The sequence below is a fragment of the Pinus tabuliformis genome, chromosome 3_2 (genome assembly GCF_031772625.1).
Source record: "Pinus tabuliformis cultivar Carrire ecotype Pingquan chromosome 3_2, CPIR1, whole genome shotgun sequence".
Taxonomy (NCBI): Eukaryota; Viridiplantae; Streptophyta; class Pinopsida; order Pinales; family Pinaceae; genus Pinus; species Pinus tabuliformis.
In genome coordinates this window covers 818,413,230-818,432,767 of record NC_142302.1, presented here as the reverse complement: position 1 = coordinate 818,432,767, position 19,538 = coordinate 818,413,230, and positions in this window count along the sequence as shown.

The following is a 19,538-nucleotide window of genomic DNA, read 5'->3' as shown; positions in this document are numbered from 1 at the left end:
TATCTTACTCTTTGAGTGTGATTCAATTCACCCATTTAGTTTGGTGTTGAGTTAAATGAATCACCAAATTCATACATGACTAAGTTCTTAAGTTAGATGTGAAGTCACTTGAACATATAGTTATTTCCAAGCTATATATATATATATATGAATGAAGTTATTTCCCTAGTTATTCCTATGCTTGGCGAGATATTCAAGTTATTGAAACACCTTTAATGATTATTTTTATGAATAAGTTTAGAGTTTACATTGAAAAAACTTTTCTTTGAACTTGGGTTACTATCATGAAAGATAAGATAATTAAATCAGTGTCCAAAAAATAACCACAGAACTAGGTCAATGGAACTGTTGAGTGTAATAATGTTAATACAAAGAAAAAGTACTAAGAAGTCTTTTATAAAGAGTTATGAGACAATCCTTGGATCTAAGGCACCGCAATGGATAAGATATGTGTAGAGGGGATGGATTTAGGGACTGGTTATGGTCCATTGAATCTACTTCTAACATTTAAGGTCAAAGGAAGAAACTTAAATATAGGATGATATCCTGAAGAGGAGATAGGGGAAGTCCAGATCATTTCCTATGTTACTACATAGATACTAAAAATCAGTGTGAATGTACAGGTGAAGTGATTTTCCTATTGGTAAGGGATATAGTCTGGTGATGTTTATAGATTCTATGGGGAGGGAGAATGGTCCCTATGCTCCACACCAATCTAGAGCTAAGGGTCATTTTTTTGGTCCATAACATACATCCTCAACATATCTTCCATCACCTGGTTCACTCTTTCTATCTCTCCATCAATCTTGGGGTGATAATACCCACTTAAATTTCGTTGGGTTCCTAAAGTTGATTGCATACAAGTCCAGAACCTTGACGAATCATGAATCCCTATATGATATGATGTTCATAGGTACTCCATGGAATCTAATAATTTCATTTATAAACACTCAAGCCATGTCAACAACTTCATAAGTATATTTTATGGGAATAAAGTGAGAACTTTTAGTTAGCTTATCAACCACGACCTCAATGGCATTATTCCTTTATGGGGTAGTAGGTAGTCCCATGAAAAAATCAATAGAAATCACCTCCCACTTGGTTATAGGGATGTTGTGTGGCTATAGGAGACCTCCTATGTGATGATGGTCAACTTTTACCTAGTGACATTCAAGACATTTGGCAACAAACTAGACAATATTTCACTTCATGCCTACCCAAAAGAAGAGTTTCCTCATATCGGCATATATTTTCTTTATGCCTAAATGTGCATAATAAGTCATCTATGGGATTCTTCGAGGATGATGTTTCAAATATATCCACCATTAGGGATATACATCCTTCCTTGGAATCATAGTAGTCCATCATTATCTAGTTCATACCCCTAAAACTTGGGTCCTATTGGGTCTTTACTTTGAAGCATAGATCCTACTTTTAAATACCAATGATCTCCCAATATATGTTCTAGCACATGCTCCTTGAAATATACTTCAATTGGTATAGGGGAAAGATCCTTGGTCTTCTACTTAGATCCATCTACCACTACATTCTCTTTCACATTCAATCACTCCAACATCATTGTATGGCATTTAAGTCCCTTTGAGTAAACAACTATTTTCAGACTTTGTGTGATAGCCCAAAGTAGTTACATTATTGTGTGTAGTTTAAAAATTATGATATAAATAAAATGGGATGAGTAATGGGACACAAATTACAAAGGGTTGGGTTGATTATTGCTAGAAAATAATATTATTATGCAGAAAATCCAATGAATAATATGAGGAGACACATAAGAGGAATATGAAGAGACATCATAAAATAAAATTAAAAAGGAATTTGAGCAACATTGGGGGGGGATTTTTGCTTGGAGAAATTCAAATTCCAAGAGAGATTGAACAAACAAGAATGAATTCTTTCACTTGGCAAGGGAGCACGACGAGATCATAGGTGTGGAACTAATTAATTTTTGAGTCCTTGTTTTCCTAGAGGGTGGAGATGGTGTTTCTTAGGAAATCCATATGGGTTGGGGTGGAAGAATTGGCCTTGGAAAATTTCCTAGAGGATTTATGAATGTTTCCTTGCTATCTTTCGATTTCACTATGAGTTTTGGAATCCATGGTTTTTGGGTGGAACAACTGTGTGTATGTGTTTTGAATGGGTGGAGACCATTGGCCTCTCGAGTCATTGTGCATAGTGTTGAATTTCAATTCAGTTGGTGGGTGGAGATAGATGGTTCTTTGGTGTCCCCTATCTAGCTGATGGTTATGTTTATGTCCTGAGCAAAATATCCCTCAACCTCTGGAATCCAGCTCGGGGGTGACAACTACAAGTGAGACTTGGCTATAGCTATCTATGGTTAGGTGGAGAGTCACAACCCAAAATTAATTTCCCACTCTTTTTTGAGATCATTATCTCTCATGTTCTCGAGAAATCAGGAATGTTATGTGTGTGCATCTGTGTGTGTGTGTGTGTGTGTGTGTGTGCCTATTGCATTGCTAGTTTGAGATGATGTTCATTGATGGCATGGTTCATGATTTGTTTAGCATATGAATTAAACAATATGTTGTTACTGTGTAAATGGTGTTGGAACAACATGTGGTATAATTGAACTAATTATTGCAGTAACTAGCATGCAATATTATTTATTGCAATGATATGATTTTGTTTAAAATATAGGAATGTACATGTTTATTGTGGAATTTTAAGCTACATGAAGATGAGAAATTCATAAGATGCATGACATTATACTAATCTCTTGGATATAGGGACCACTTCATCATGATGGTGTTGGGTTGCACTGGTAGAAATGAGTGCTCAACACTTAAAATGAGCAATGTGAAATGATTTTGTAACATGGTATTGATTGCATGTTTGAAGTGTTGTTAAGTGCATGGTTAACTATTACATTCTTTTTTGATAGGAATGAATTTGATGTTATTTCATGTATGCATTCTTCCATTTAACTAATTATGCATGAGTTAATAGGTATGTTCACCTATTTTCTTTGTGATAAGACTTTTGAATCAAAGAAATAAAGTTCCTGCTTTGTTTATGAGTTGCTACAACTCTCTGTATTTTATGTAGAAACGCACTTGAAAAGTTGTTAAAATTGTTATCAAGATTATGAATGAGTGTTTCTTAAGTTTTTTAATGAATTCCTTATGAATTTAATGACCTATAGGTTCTAGAATAAATGCTTGAAAATCGTACAAAGGTTGAAAAAATATTGCTCTGTTGAAAAGCTGGAACTGTTGAAAATCTACATTAAAAAATTAATTTTTTGTTCAGTAGGTCGGGGGTTGAGAGGTTAGCCTCGAAGGCTCGACCTCCAGTGAGCTTTGCTGCCTGACCTCTGGTGTGCCGACATGGCTCTCCGCACATAGGTTGGGAGGTCAAGGAAGTTAGGAGGTTGGTGGTTAGACCCGCTGACCCGTTACATTATAGCACTATGAGGGGAGGGTTGACCCCGAACTTCCTTGGGGTTAATGTTTGCCACATGGGTCACCAAATGGGCACATCAGGTGCCACATGGGTTTCCATGTGGGCAGGTCAGGTGCCACATGGGTTTCCATGTGGGTATATCGGGTGCCACATGGGTTGCCATGTGGGCACGTTAGGTGATATGTGGGCGCGTTAGATGCCAAATAGGTACCATGATGATATGGCACGGTGTAATTGGAAAATATATAAAGATCCATAACATTTGATCCGCAAGTTGGATTGAGGCGAAATTTATATTGTTGGAATCATATTGACAAGATGAACAAATTATGTTGTTTATTTGAAATTCTGGAAAGGTAAACAAAAAAAAGTAAAAAAAATTAGCTCTCGTTCCCATAACCATACTTTGTGAGTTAGATCAACAAAGTAACCAGCTCCTTCTAACTACAATTGGATTTGAGGTTAAGAGGGGGGGTGTTTACAAGTGGTATCAGAGCATTTGCCCCATTTACAGTGCTCAGGAATATTACACTGTAGGGGATGTGGCTTAGAGTCTGCCCATAATCTATGCAGTTGTGGATAATCACTAGTCATCCATCATTGAGATGGAACATAAGGTTTGTAATCAGATGATTTCTATTTTAAATTATCCTAGTTCTAACTATAGTTATATCAGTCTTGAGTTGGTGGAAAAGTGTAAGCTATCCAAATAATTACATGCAAAACCTTGGTTAGTTCAGTTGGAAGTAGGAACAAAGATAAAAATAAGTTATTGGGTGAGATCATGTGCATTTGAGCTTATTGATATGCCAATAACAACACATTTAAATTTGTTGTTGATTGGATGAGTACAACATGTTGTTGGGCGTGGAATGGTTGTACATACACATGACCAAAGTTGATTTTTATGAAAATTAAAATGAATGCTTGGATGATGTTGGGGAAAAAAGAATATTGTAGGGTAAGAAGAAGCAAATTTTAATAACATTAACTACAATCATGAAAGATAAGGGTAGTTGTCAAAAAGGCTACATATTATTTGTTGTACAAATATTCAACGATGGAAAACCTAATGAAAATGTTGGGAAAGGAGAAATTGAAGTGTTAGAAAGTAGCTTATGTTTTAGAAATTGAGAGAATTTTTTCCAACTGATATTCTAGGATTTCCTCCCAATAGAGAAGTTGATTTATCTATCGAATTAGTGCCTGGAGCAACACTAGTGTCCAAGGCACCATACTGGATCCGTACACTGAGCTAGTTAAATTAAAGTTGCAACTAAAAGAGATGTTTCATAGAGGTTACATATGGAAAGGTGTGTCATTATGAGGAACTCTAGTATTGCGTATGAAGAAAAAATGATTAGACACTCAGACTTTGCATTGATCAGGTAGTTCAACAAAGAGATAATCAAGAACTAGTATCTATTGCGACAGATTGATGACTTATGTGATCAATTGAGAGGAGAAGCAGTCTTCTCCAATACATATTTGAGTTATGGATATCATCAAGTGTGCATTAGAGAGGAAGACATCCATAAGACTATTTTCTAAACATGATACATGAACTATCTGTTTGTAGTGGTACCCTTTGGGATTACTAATGGACCTACCACTTTCATGTGTTTAATGGATAATGTGATTCATCCTTACTTGGATAATTTGTGATTTTATTTGTTGATGAAATATTGGTGTATTTGAAGACTAAAGAAGAGCATGAGAAACACCTAGTTATAGTACTACAATTACTAAGAGAGCACAAGCTTTATGCAAAGCTCAACACATGTGACTTACTCTAGACACAAATACATTATTTTGGGCACATTATCTCCAAGGAAGGGATACTATTTGATATGAAAAAGGTCAAATACATCATGGAATGGACAATACCAAAAATGTGAATGAGATTAGATCATTCTTGGGATTGGCAGGATACTATAGGAGGTTCATCAAAAACTTCTCTAAGATAGGCCATCCTATCACATCCTTGCAAAGGAAGGGAAAGAAGTTAGAATGGATGGATGGATGTTTACAAGCTTTAAGAAGTTGAAGAAGTTGCTCACTAATGCCCCCACGTTGAGGATTTCATATTCAGACAAAGATTTTATGGTTTGTACAGATGCCTACGAAGAAGGGTTCACTGGGCTCTTGATGCAGGAATGATAGATAGTCTGTAATAAGTCATGGAAATTAAATGAACGCGAAGAAAATTATGTGGTTCATGACTTAGAGTTAGAAACCATTATTCATGCATTAAATATGTGGAGACATTACCTCCTTGACAAAAAGTTCATGCTCATCACTGATTATGGTGGACTCAAATATTTATTTGGTTAACCTAAGTTGAGTGCAAGACAAGTGAGATGGCTAGTTATACTTAGTGAATTTGAATTTGAGATCAAATATATCAAAGGCATGGAGAACAACGTTGTTGATGCACTCAGTAGAAGAATTCAATTGAATCACATAGCATCCATGAGTTCTTATGGAATGGATCTGGCAGAATGAATCAAGTATGCAAGACACCGTGATGAAAAAGATCACCAAATGAAGGAAACGTTGCAACAAGATGGTGAGGATGAGGAATATCATCTCACAAATAAGGATCTAATTAGGTTCAAGAAAAAAATATATGTACTAAATAATGATGAATTCAAGAGACTTATAATGAAAGAGTTTCATGCAAAACCATATTCTGGTCATCTGGGATACCAAAAGACTCTCACAACCATCAAGAAGTTTTTTATTGGCCTAATTTGAAAAAGGAAATGGATGAATTTGTTGCAAAATTCATAGAATGTGAACAAGTGAAGGATATTAAATGTAAACTGTTAGAAAATTATATATTACAGAGCAATGGAACACATAAAATATTGTAGAAATATAAACACAGAAAACGCATAAAACAAGAGAGACACAGATATACATGGTTCACCCAGTTTGGGCTACGTCCACGGAGAAACAGCCAGTCCTTCTATTATTATATTATCCAGCAAACTGAATAGATACAACCTACAACAGATCCGCTATAACTCCCTCTTCTCTCTCAATCTCCTCTCACTTCCTCACTCAGAATACCAATCTACATAGACGCAATACAATTCCCTCATATATAGTGATGGGTTGCCTTCTAGGGAAAAAAAACCCTAAATTAAACATAATTTCTATCGTCAGAAATCAAAACATCATGATGAATTTATGGTGGTGATTGACAAGTTGATCAAGGGAGCTCACTTTGTATCAGTTAAATCCAACAACTCAAGAAGTGAAGTGGCTCAAATCTTCATCAAGGAGAATGTGAGATTACATGGTGTTACCAAGAAAATTATTTCAGATAGATATTCCAAATTTACTTCCAAGTTTTGGAAGGAATTATTTGCAGGATTGAGAATAAAATTGGTTTTAAGTATATCTTATAATCCACAGATATATGGGAAAATAGAGAGGATAAATAAAATACTGGTAGACATGTTGAGGATGTATGTGATGCACCAACAAAAGAAGTGGGAAGATTATGTTCCAGTTGTAGAGTTTTCATACAACAATGGGTACTAGGAATTTTTAAATATGGACCCATTTAAGGAATTATATGGAAGGGGTTGTAATATTCCTATCAACTAGAGTGATCAAGTGAACAAGGTCCTTATTGGGCCTAATATGCTAAGGGAAATGGAACATCAAATGTAGATTATTAAATAGAATTTAAAGGTAGGACAAGGCAAACATAAAAGCTATGCAGATCAACATTATAGGGTGTACAAAAAATTTCAAGTTGGAGAACATGTTTACTTGAGAATTAAACCCAAGAAAAGTTCCTTAAGGTTTGGGTCATGTGCCAAGTTGGAACCACTGTTTTGTGGACCTTTTGAGATACTAGAGAGGACAAGAGAAGTGGCCTATAAGTTGTCCTTACCTCTATCAATGAAAATCCATGATGTTTCCCATGTTTCTTTGTTTAAAAAATATGTGTGGGATTATAATCATGTGATTGATTGGTTTGTGCTACAGGTCAAACTACAGGGAGAATTCTAGCCAGAGCCATTATGCATTCTAGACTGTAGGAGCCTCATGCTACAGAATCGCGTAATAGAGCAAGTTGAAGTGAAGTGAAGGCAATTTGGGCCCATGGAAGCCACTTGGGAAATTATTGATTCAATGAGGGCATCATATCCTTTTTTATTTGTTGGTTGAAGTAAATGCACGAATAAATTGTAAATATTATGTAGAGTTGTCTTTATAAAGCTCCATAAACAGTATGTGTGTGTGTGCGTGCACCTTAAAGCATGTTTTGGTGTTGCATATGGAATAAGAACAAGAGGATGGTGTTCCCCCAAGGGGGAGGGTTTTGTGACAACCCCAAGTAGTTACATTTATGTATGTAATGTAAAAGTTATGATAGAAATAAAATGGGTTGAGTAATGGGACACAAATTCTAGAGGGTTGGGGCGACTATTGCTGGAAAATAATATTACTATGTAGAAAATCCAATTAAGAATATGAGGAGACACACAAGAGGAATATGAAGAGACACCAAAAAAGAAGGAGTTTGAGCAACATTTGGGGGATATTTCTTCCTAGATAAATTCGAATTCCAAACAAGATTGAATAACAGATAGGAATGAGTTATTTTGGTTGACAAGGGAGTAAGAAGGGATCCTAGGTGTGGAACTAATTACCTCTCGAGTCCATATTTTACTGAAGGGTGGAGATGGTGTTTCAAAGAAATCCCAATGCTCTAGGGTGGATGAATTCGTACTAGAAAAAATCTTGGAGGATTTCTGAAGTTTTCATTACTATATTTTTATTTTACTGTGAGTTCTAGTATCCTTGGTTTTTGGGTGGAACCATAGTGTGTATGTTTTGAATGGTTGGGGACCATTGGCCTCTAGAATCATTGTGCATAGTGTTTATTTTCAACATAGTTGGTGGGTGTATTGTTGTGGGGAAAAATGCCTATGCAGGACGATCCTATCCACCTAAGGTGTGACAGTGCCTTAGCAACAAACAGAGACAGCTATTCTGGTTTCTTCCTTTATGAAATGGGAAAGAAGAGAGATCAATGGACTTACCGGTGTCTTCCGTTTGTCCCTCGATCTAGATCCTCTTCTCCTTCGGGTGTTCACAGCTACTTGCCTCCTCGCTCGTCCAAGAGAACAACTACTTGATTCCTGCGAGATCATAAGAGAACAGCTACTTGAGACAAGAGAAGAACACAACACAAAGGCATATATTCATATTCATAAAAGATTCAGGATTAGAAATAAATCAAATACACTAATGCAATCATACATCAAAGATACATCAGCATATAGGAGAAAACCAAGATAGCTTTATTGATAAATAACAAGGTTCAGGAAGAGATACAACCCAGAGGGCTCCAATCCAGCATCTCCTTCCCAGTAGAATGGAATTCCTATCTTCACCTCCCTTCAAAGCATTAAGCACCCAATGATTCCAGTCTCAAACCAACAGCAATTCTTTGCAATAACAAAATTCCAGCCTCTAGATCTCATGGAGGAGAGATCTATATATAGTTATTTTGGAGAGAGGATGAGTCAGCTTGAGATCTGACTAGTGTCCTCTCCCACTCTCAGTTCTTGAGTCCACTTGGAGGTTCTTGCTTCCACTTGGAGATTTGGAACCTCTTACTCATCACTAGTCGAATTCCCTGAGGCAAGTGTCATTTTGGAAGCTTCCTGAGCATTGACACCTTGAGGAATGAGCCTGCCACTTGTCCAAACTCACTCAGCGTAGGTAGCCTTTGTTGCAGTTGACATTCAACGCAGGTAGACAGTGGAGCAGTTGACATTCAGCGTAGATGCTCAGTGGAGCAGTTGACATGATCCTGAATTGACTTGTTTTTGAGCAGTTTCAGGTGGAGAACTTCTGTGAATTGCTGTGGTTTTCTAGCCTTGTTCCTCTAGGGGTAGGAACAACATGTTTAGGGACTTTGGATCCCTTAGATTATTGACATTTCATGTTCAATGCTGTAAGGCACAAAAATGTCTATAACAGTTGCCCCCTAAAGTATGAGGCCGTTTATCGGGTGAAATGCTTTATCCAGGAGGGTCCGAAGTTCATCCATTTGCTGGGAGGAGACCTGTAATAAGATACAATACAATACATTATGATTCATACTGCTTTCATGATCTAGCTGAGGCGGGCATTCCCATGCTCAGCTTTATAAATTCATTTTTGTACATAGCACAGACAATCGTCTGATGGTAGACTGATAATTTTGGTGAAATTATCATCCTTTGAGTAGGATGATCATCTGCTGCAATGATGTACATGTCAAATGCCTTTATCTTTCTTGAATATATATCGCAGCCCGGATGGATGAAACTAGATGCGGGGTCTTCAAACTCGTTCGATCTTCACTCTAAGTACAAGTCGATCCATGTGAGAATTGCGCTGAAGTCGAACATGGAAAGACATCGCTTGATTACCGGTCAATGATGTAAACCGTTAACAAGCGCGAGAGGAATCACCGATAATGATAATGACCCTCAAGGTACTGCAGTACAATTCACGTGGTGTGAATAAAGGACTTGGCGTCGAACACCACGCAAAATCTTCTGGTCGAAGGTCATTGATGTATACCTGTCGCCGGAAGTGAGAAACTTGCCATTGAGGTATGCAAGCTTCAAAGTACTGAGGGGGTGTTCCTAGATCAACTTCTTGGATAATGAGCTGATGTCGACAAGAAGCGATCCGTCAAAGGAGGGCCTTAATGAATCCCACATCAGTGACACGGAACGGAGCTAATGATTTTGATGGAGGTGGAAGGAACATGACACTTTTCCTCCGTACCACAATCGGGTTGGGTTGTTTCATTCACCGGTCACATCACCATGGTCTCGCCATACCATCCATAATTGGGGTAATGCTACCGATCCATCGCATCAGTGTCACCATATGTTCAAGAGAAGTCGTTCAGAAAGAGTCAACCAGGTCCCATCCACTGCCATACATTATCCTTCATCCATTCATGACCGCCACCCTGAATCATATGTCACAGATCGTTTTCAATCTCCATAAATGACAAGTACAAACAAGTTTACTTTTTCGAAATCAGAAAGGGTAGAAGAGATTACAACACTTAACGGTTTTCGAAATAAAATTTTGTTTCGACACTTTAAAAGAGAGAAATTCAAACCAATAAGCAAAAGTAAATGTATAATCAACTGTAAACAGCCAATGAACTCTCTCCTAAGATCACAATCAACAGATCTGAATCAAGGACTACAGGATGATTATTTCACTCATGCAAAGGAAAACTGTAAATGATGCCACAAACACATAAAAACACTCACAGTCTTTTTGTACAAAAGGAGGCAGAATCTAAGCAAAGAAAAGGAGTTATCAGACTGGTACCTATGCTGGTTAAAGGCTGCAAAAAACAGAGATCAAAACAGGGCAACAGACAGCAGAGAACCCCATCTGCACAAGGCTAAACTGGTTCAGCGCAAGTCCAACACTGTGGGTTTGACATTCAGCGCAGGTAGCCTTCACGGGACCTACGTTGAAATGCAGACTGCCTTCACAGCAGTTGCGCTGAAGGAGAAACTCTCGTTTCCCCTGGGTTCTGGGTCACAAATTGCTAAAAAATCAACAGTTTCAGGCCAAATCAGAAACACAAGCAAGGTATAATCAAAGGGATGCTTTGAAGGGTACTAAGATCTATCACAAGGATCATCAAATCATTTGTGAATCCATTGTTAAGATCATAGACAAGTCCAGCAATTGGATCAAAGCAGCAACTTTCTACTTTGCATCCGGGAAAGATGCAGTTCGATTGTTGTTGTCAAGTCTATGAAACAAACAATGATAGAAACACAAATAAAATGACTAAACAAATCTTCCCCAGCGGAGTCGCCAATTTGTTGTGGGGAAAAATGCCTATGCAGGACGATCCTATCCACCTAAGGTGTGACAGTGCCTTAGCAACAAACAGAGACAGCTATTCTGGTTTCTTCCTTTATGAAATGGGAAAGAAGAGAGATCAATGGACTTACCGGTGTCTTCCGTTTGTCCCTCGATCTAGATCCTCTTCTCCTTCGAGTGTTCACAGCTACTTGCCTCCTCGCTCGTCCAAGAGAACAGCTACATGATTCCTGCGAGATCACAAGAGAACAGCTACTTGCGACAAGAGAACAGCTACTTGAGACAAGAGAAGAACACAACGCAAAGGCAGATATTCATATTCATAAAATATTCAGGATTAGAAATAAATCAAATACACTAATGCAATCATACATCAAAGATACATCAGTATATAGGAGAAAACCAAGATAGCTTTATTGATAAATAACAAGGTTCAGGAAGAGATACAACCCAGAGGGCTCCAATCCAGCATCTCCTTCCCAGCAGAATGGAATTCCTATCTTCACCTCCCTTCAAAGCATTAAGCACCCAATGATTCCAGTCTCAAACCAACAACAATTCTTTGCAATAACAAAATTCCAGCCTCTAGATCTCATGGAGGAGAGATCTATATATAGTTATTTTGGAGAGAGGATGAGTCAGCTTGAGATCTAACTAGTGTCCTCTCCCACTCTCAGTTCTTGAGTCCACTTGGAGGTTCTTGCTTCCACTTGGAGATTTGGAACCTCTTACTCATCACCAGTCGAATTCCCTGAGGCAAGTGTCATTTTGGAAGCTTCCTGAGCATTGACACCTTGAGGAATGAGCCTGCCACTTGTCCAAACTCGCTCAGCGCAGGTAGCCTTTGTTGCAGTTGACATTCAATGCAGGTAGACAGTGGAGTAGTTGACATTCAGCGCAGATGCTCAGTGGAGCAGTTGACATGATCCTGAATTGACTTGTTTTTGAGCAGTTTCAGGTGGAGAACTTCTATGAATTGCTGTGGTTTTCTAGCCTTGTTCCTCTAGGGGTAGGAACAACATGTTTAGGGACTTTGGATCCCTTAGATTATTGACATTTCATGCTCAATGCTGTAAGGCACAAAAGTGTCTATAACATGTATATGGACGGTTTTCTAGAGTCACTATTCTAGTTGATGGTTGTGTTTATGTCCCGAGCAAAATATCCCTCAACCTATAGAATATGGCTCGAGGGTGACAACTACAAGTGAGAATTAGTTGTAGTTTTCTATGGTTGGGTGGAGAGTCATAGTCCTAGACTCAAATTTTTTAGATAAGTATCTCTCATGTTCTCAAAAAATAAATAATGTTATCTCTCTCTCTCTCTCTCTCTCTCTCTCTATATATATATATATATATATATTTCATTGCTGGTATGAGATGATGTTCATTGATAGTTACATGGTTCATGATTTATTTTTCTTATGAATAAACCAACTTTTTTTGACCATGTAAAAGGTGTTGGAACAACATGTGGTAGAATTAATTTAATTCTTGTAGTAACTAGCATGCACTCTTATTGATTGCAGCAATATGCTTTTGTATAAAATATAGGATTGTGCATGTTTACTCTAGAACTTCAAGTTATAAAAAGATGTGAAATTCATGAGATGTGTGACATTATACTAATCTATTGGATGTAGGGACCATTTCGTCATCATGGTGTTGGGCTTCACTGGTAGAAACAAGTTCCCATCACTTAAAATGAACAATGTGAAATGATTTTGCAATTTGGTATTGATTGCATTTTTAAAGTGTTGTAAAGTGCATGATTAACTGTTACGTTCTTCTTTGGTGGGAAGGAATTTGATGCTATTCCCTTTATGCATTATTCAATTTAATTAGTTATGCATGATTTAATGGGTACATTCACTTATTTTAGTTAGTGATAAGGCTTTGAATCAAATAAATCAACTTTTAGCTATGCTTATGAGTTGTTATTGCTCTCTCTATTTTATGTAGAAATGCACATGGAAAGTTGTTAAAATTGTTATCAATATGAATGATAACTTCTTAAGTTTTTTCATGAATTACTTATGAATTTAGTGACCTCCATGTGCTTGAAGCAATGCTCGAAAAAGCTACAAAGATTGAAAAATTCCGGCTCAGTTAAAACACTAGAAATGTTGAAAATATATGTTAAAAAATATTTTTTTGTTCAGCAGGTGATGCAGTTCGAGGGTTAGGAGGTTAGCCTGGAAGGCCTGACCTCTAGTGGGCTTTGCTTCTAGACCTCCAGTGAGCCATGCTTCTAGAACTCTAGTGAGCCGACCAGTGAACCGACCTAGCTCTCCACACTACAAGTCAGGAGGCCAAGGAAGTTGGGAGGTCAAGGTTTTGAGGGTCAAACCTACCAACCTATTACATTACAACACCAAGAGGGGAAGGCCAACCCTGACATAGGTTGGGAGGTCAAGGGTTAGGACTCACCCTTAAAAATTGATAACTCTAATTTGAGGGGAGGGTCAATCCCGACCTTCCTCAGGGTTCATGCTTGCCATGTGAGCATGTCAGGTGCCATGTGGGTTACCGCGTTGGCACCTCAGGTTCCACGTGGGTGTGCCATGCAATGCAGGTACCATGCTGATGTGGTGAGGTGTAATTGGACAATCTTTAAAGAGCGATAACTTTTGATCCATAAGTTTGATTGAGGAAAAATTTATATCATTGGAATCATCTCGACAAGGAAAACAAAATGATAGTTTTTATTTGAAATTTTGGAAAAGTAAAAAAAAAAATCGAAAATTTTATCTCTCGTTCCCATAACTGTAGTTTGGGAGATGGATTAGTAGAGTAACCACCTCCTTCTAACTCTGTTTTGATTTGGGGTTAGCAGGGGGGTGTTTACACTTTGGTGATCTCCATATTTTTAAAGCTAATACTATATCGACCAATTATAAATCATGCGTGGCGTAAGGTTCCTCATGAGGTTTTAACTTACTTAATGTATATGATATCACTCTTTTTTCTTGCATTAATACTACACCTAATCCTTTCTTGGATGCATCGATACATACACGAAAGTTTTTTTCCATGTTAGGTACTTGCAAGGTTGGTGCACTAGTCAATAATCTTATATCTAACTCCTTTGTGTTGGAGGGTTGTGATAGGTTTTGAAATTTTTGAGAATCCTTCAACAAACCTTTGATAGTACCATGTTAAACCCATACAACTATGAGATTCATGCACATTTTTTAGTATCAGCTAATCCATTATATTTTTCCCTTCTCAGGATCCAATGAGATCCCCTCACTAGATATGATATGACCTGGGTAATGAATCTCTTCTTGAAAGAAGGAACAATTTGATAAATTTCCATACACTACAATAGAATAGGAAAATAATGCTGCAACTTAATGTTTTTTAGTGCATGAATTGGACACCTTTCTTGACACAAAAATGGGCCGCACCAGGTATGTTTATCATAGTTCCATATTTGGTGCCAGAAATTATGCTAGAAATAATGTAGTAAATAGTATCTGGAATAACGCTGGAAAATTACCACTAGAAGAGTGCCATAAATACTGCCAGAAATAGTGCCAGAAATACCACCAGAAATAGTGCCAAAAATCTTACCAAAAATTACGCCGTAAATAGTGGCAGGCATAATGCCAGAGATAGCGTTTGGAATAGCACTAGAAAGTGTCAAGAATATAGCTCGGAATAGCAAAAGTTTTGGCACCAAAACTAACGTCGGGATTTGATTCTAATTTAGCTTTCAATTTTGTGCCCAGTTTTTCTTCTCATTTTTCTTCGAGTGCGGCATCCAATTTTGCTTCTAGTTTTGATTTTAGTGTGTCTTCCAATATTGATTCCAGTTTTTCTTCTAATGTGTCTCCAATTTGTCTTCCATTGTTGCTTATTTTTTTCTTCCAATCACTGGGAATAGTGTCAGGTTTAGTGCAGGGAATAGTGTTAGGTTTAATGCCGAGAATAGCGCCAGGATTTACATCCAGTTTAGCTTCTAATTTATCTTCTAGTTTTACTTCTGGTTTTGCTTCTAGTATGGCTTCCAATTTTGATTCCAAATTTTCTTCCAAAAATGATTATTTTTTTTCATAGAATTAAATTAATATGTTTTATTTCAATTTAATTAGTTAAATATATAATGTCTCTTAAATAAGTTATATGATTATACAGTAATTCATATGAATGCATTTGAAGTATTTTGCAGGATTACATTTATAAAGATATTTTAAGGAAACAAACATCCATACAAACTAAAAATATCATTACACTTATTAAATCTCCATCAAAATAGAATATACAACATACAATATATATAAAGTAACAAGATAGTTATTGTAACATGATTATCATCTATAATTAAAACAAGTGAGTCAAATATCTATAATTTAAGTGATTTTGTCAATATCCTTCATGAGTTGTAAATCAAACCACTACACGTAATAAATATGCATCCAAATCATCAACCACTTTAAAAATATAAAAATTGACAAGTAAATACTCACAATAGTATCATCATATATAACTAAAACAAGTGAAATTCACATATACTAGTAGATCAATAACATTGGAAAATGATACATGTCCAACAATTGACATAATTCAAAATGATATATCATGTACAAACGACATAAATAAAAATGATAAATTATGTAAGATCAAATGATACAAGTTTTTATGATACGTCATGTCCAAATGATATAAGTCAAAATGATACATGTCAAAAATATACAACTATATAATATGGTAAAAGAGTCCGTGAAAATGATAGATATGATAGTAACCATGAAAATCGACAGCATGAAAATATATCAAAAATGATCCATGATGCAGTTTGTATGATCATGAATGTCACTAGATTCTACCAACAAATTCCACATGATCATCATCACCATCATGATCATGATCATCATTATCTGTATTGGCTTCAACCTTGTTGTCATATGTATCCGTGTCACCATTAGCATCAACTTCCATCTCAACATCAAACCTAACATGACCTAGATCTATGTGATGAGGATCATTCAGATCTTCTATAAAGTCCATGTTCTGCAAAAAAACATTTAGAATGAAAAAATATTATTTATTTCATGCAATAATTAATTTATCCGTTATATATCTAATATCTTTTTATTCTATGTAAGACTAATTCTATTAATAAAAACAAAAATAAAGTTACAATGAGGCCCCACCTCTACCTTTGTTTCAAATGTTCATCAAAACTGTCGAAACTACCCCGGATTGGGGAAACCAGCTTGACATTGCAAAAAATAACCAACATAGAGCCCGAACTGTCATCAACGGACATCCATACTTCGAACAACAGAAAAAGATACAACTCAACATCTCTGAACTCGACAACAGAACAACAAAATCATTGATCAGACAATCAAACTGCAAAAACATCATATGAATGGACCAACCCGTCATCAGCAAAAGGCCGAGCTAGCTCGTGGGTGGAAATGAATGCCACGGGGCGTCACTTGGTGTCTTCCTCTTTAGGAGTCTCCTCGACCACAAGGCTGTTGAGATTTTCTGTTTTAAATAAAATAGGCAAAAATCCCAGTGTGTGACAACAATAGGAATTTGTTGCTAGATTAGCTCCAGGTTGTTGGGAGAGAGTTAATGCATCCTAAATTTGATTTGAGAGGATTTATGAGGTATTTAGATTCTCCTTGCTATAAAATAGGTATCCATACGGATGACTTGGTTGGGTGAGAGTTTGTGAGGAATTGATTTATGTAAACTCCTGTTTGATTAATAAAGATTGCCGATGCCTATGTTTGGTGGACGTAGCCCAGATTGGTTGGGTGAACCACGTTAAATTGCTATGTCTCCTGTGCTTGATTTTATTTTTTGCTGTGTATATGATTTTATCTGATGTGCATCTTTGCTCCAACAATTTGTATTAGAGCCAGGTTGGAGTGTTGGTGTTGTTGATTGCTGTGCGTGGAGTCCTGGAGTTTGTGTGTTGGTGCGTTGGAGGTTTTGCATGCTGGTGTTGCATGGAGGTGGAGCGCAGTTGAGCGCTGGCCGTGCTGTTAACTGTTGTCCAACAGAACTGTAATGCATGGAGGTGCTGGTGCCTGTAAGGCGTGGAGGTGCCTGTAAGGCATGGAGGTATTCCGCTGGAGCGTTGGTGCTGGGCAAGCCATATCGGTTCAATTCATCACTGGTGCGTGGAGACCATATGGACGCCGGTCGAAGGTGCGGATTCTCTGCGTGGAGATGGCTCGAGCAGAATAAAGAATGGTAAATCTTAAATTCTTGGCTTGTGGATATGCATATCTGTTTACAAATTATGCATGGAGCATATCTGTTTAAACATTGTGCGTGGAGCGTATCGTATGTCCACTGGTGCTGATGTGTGGATACAAATAATCGGTGGGAGATATCGATTAACGAGCGCAGATTCATCGAATGGTGGGCGGTGGTCTTTAAATATCCATGTTGTTCACCTACATATAAGATTGTCGGCAAGTTCAGCTGAATTGTCAATGTAATCTGTGTAGCAACGTGCTGCTAGGGATACGTGTAATGCACAGTATGCGCCGAAAAGTTGATGAGTGCATTTTATTTTTTTGTTCGAAGTTTTTTTAATTGGCGCGGATTATTCCATAACAGTCGTGCCAAAATACTGAAATGGCGCGGATCCTTTTTAATTAAGGGCGCCAATGCGCCAATTTTCTGGTTAGCGCGTATTTTAGAGGTATACACGCGCCATTTTGTCAACACTTAGAGCGTTTTTTAAATGGCGCGGTTCTTCTGTTCATCAGCAAGCGCCAATTTTTATTTACACTGTTTTTAAATTGAAATCTGAAATACAAACAGCAAAGGCAATTGTACAATAAGGCATAGGCAGTGTTTTATTTATTAACTTCTTTGAAATTGGAGATTCTTTGTTTTAGACGAGATGGTGAAAACTCAGAGTGCCCGATTTGAAATCGAGAAATTTAACGGAAAAAATAATTTCGAGATCTGGAAGGTAAAGATGCATGATCTCCTAGTACAGCAGGGCATGGCAAAGGCGTTGTTGGGCAGATCCAAACTGCCTTACCCCGTGACAGATGATGAGTGGAACGAATTGGATGGAAGAGCCTTGAGAGGAATTTGATTGTGTTTGGCTGATGATGTTTTATTTAACATCGTGTCAGAGAAGACTGCATCTGGTTTGTGGACGAAGTTGGAGAAGCTGTATATGATGAAATCCTTGACAAGTCGGATTCTCCTGAAGCAGTAGCTATACAGTCTGCGAATGAAGGAAGGTACTTCCATTACTGACCATTTGAATGTTTTTAATACTTTAGTGGTGCAATTAGAAAGCATAGAAGTAAAAATTGAAGCTGAGGATAAAGCCATAACTTTATTGTGCATGTTTCCTGAGTCGTGGGATCATTTTGTCACGTCTATAAGTCTTAGTTCATCCGAAACCATTGAATTTGATGATGTCGTCGGAGCTTTGTTGTCCGAGGAGACTAGGAAGCGGTCGAATGCTGACACCTCTACATCAGAGGCAATGATGGCTAGAGGTCGTTCTAGAGAAAGACGCTCTGGTAAGTGCAACGATTCGCGTTCAAAGTCCAAGGGGAAGAAGAGTAAAGTCAAGTGTTGGTTCTGCGGCAAATCAGGGCATTTGAAGAAGGATAGCTGGAAGTGACAACAAACTTCTAAAGAATATTCATCGACAGAAAAGAAGGAAGCAAACACGACTGATACAGGTTCAGCATTTGGTTCAGGTATGAGCGACGAAGTCTTATCAGTTAATTTGTCAAATCATGATCAACATTGCTTGCTATATTCCGGTGCATCAAACCACATGTGTATTCATAGAGACTGGTTTAAGACATATAGATCAGTGAATGATGGAGTCGTGTACATGGGTAATGATGTCACATCTAATATTGTGGGAATAGGGAGTATACAGCTGCAAATGTTTGATGGGACAACCAAAATGTTAACTGATGTACGACATGTACCATATTTAAGGAAAAATCTAATTTCACTGGGGGCACTTGATACAAATGGATATAAAACTGTCATTCAAGGTGGAGTAATGAAAATTTACAAAGGTATTTTACTAGTAATGAAAGCTAAGAAAGTAGGAAATCTGTTTCAGTTAGAAGGAAGAATAGGGTCAGTTCATGTGTCTACCATGTCTGAACATGACAGTAGTTCCATTCGCCTATGGCATCAGAGGTTGGGCCATATGAGCGAAAGAGGGTTAAAGATTTTGGCTGATCGCAAGTT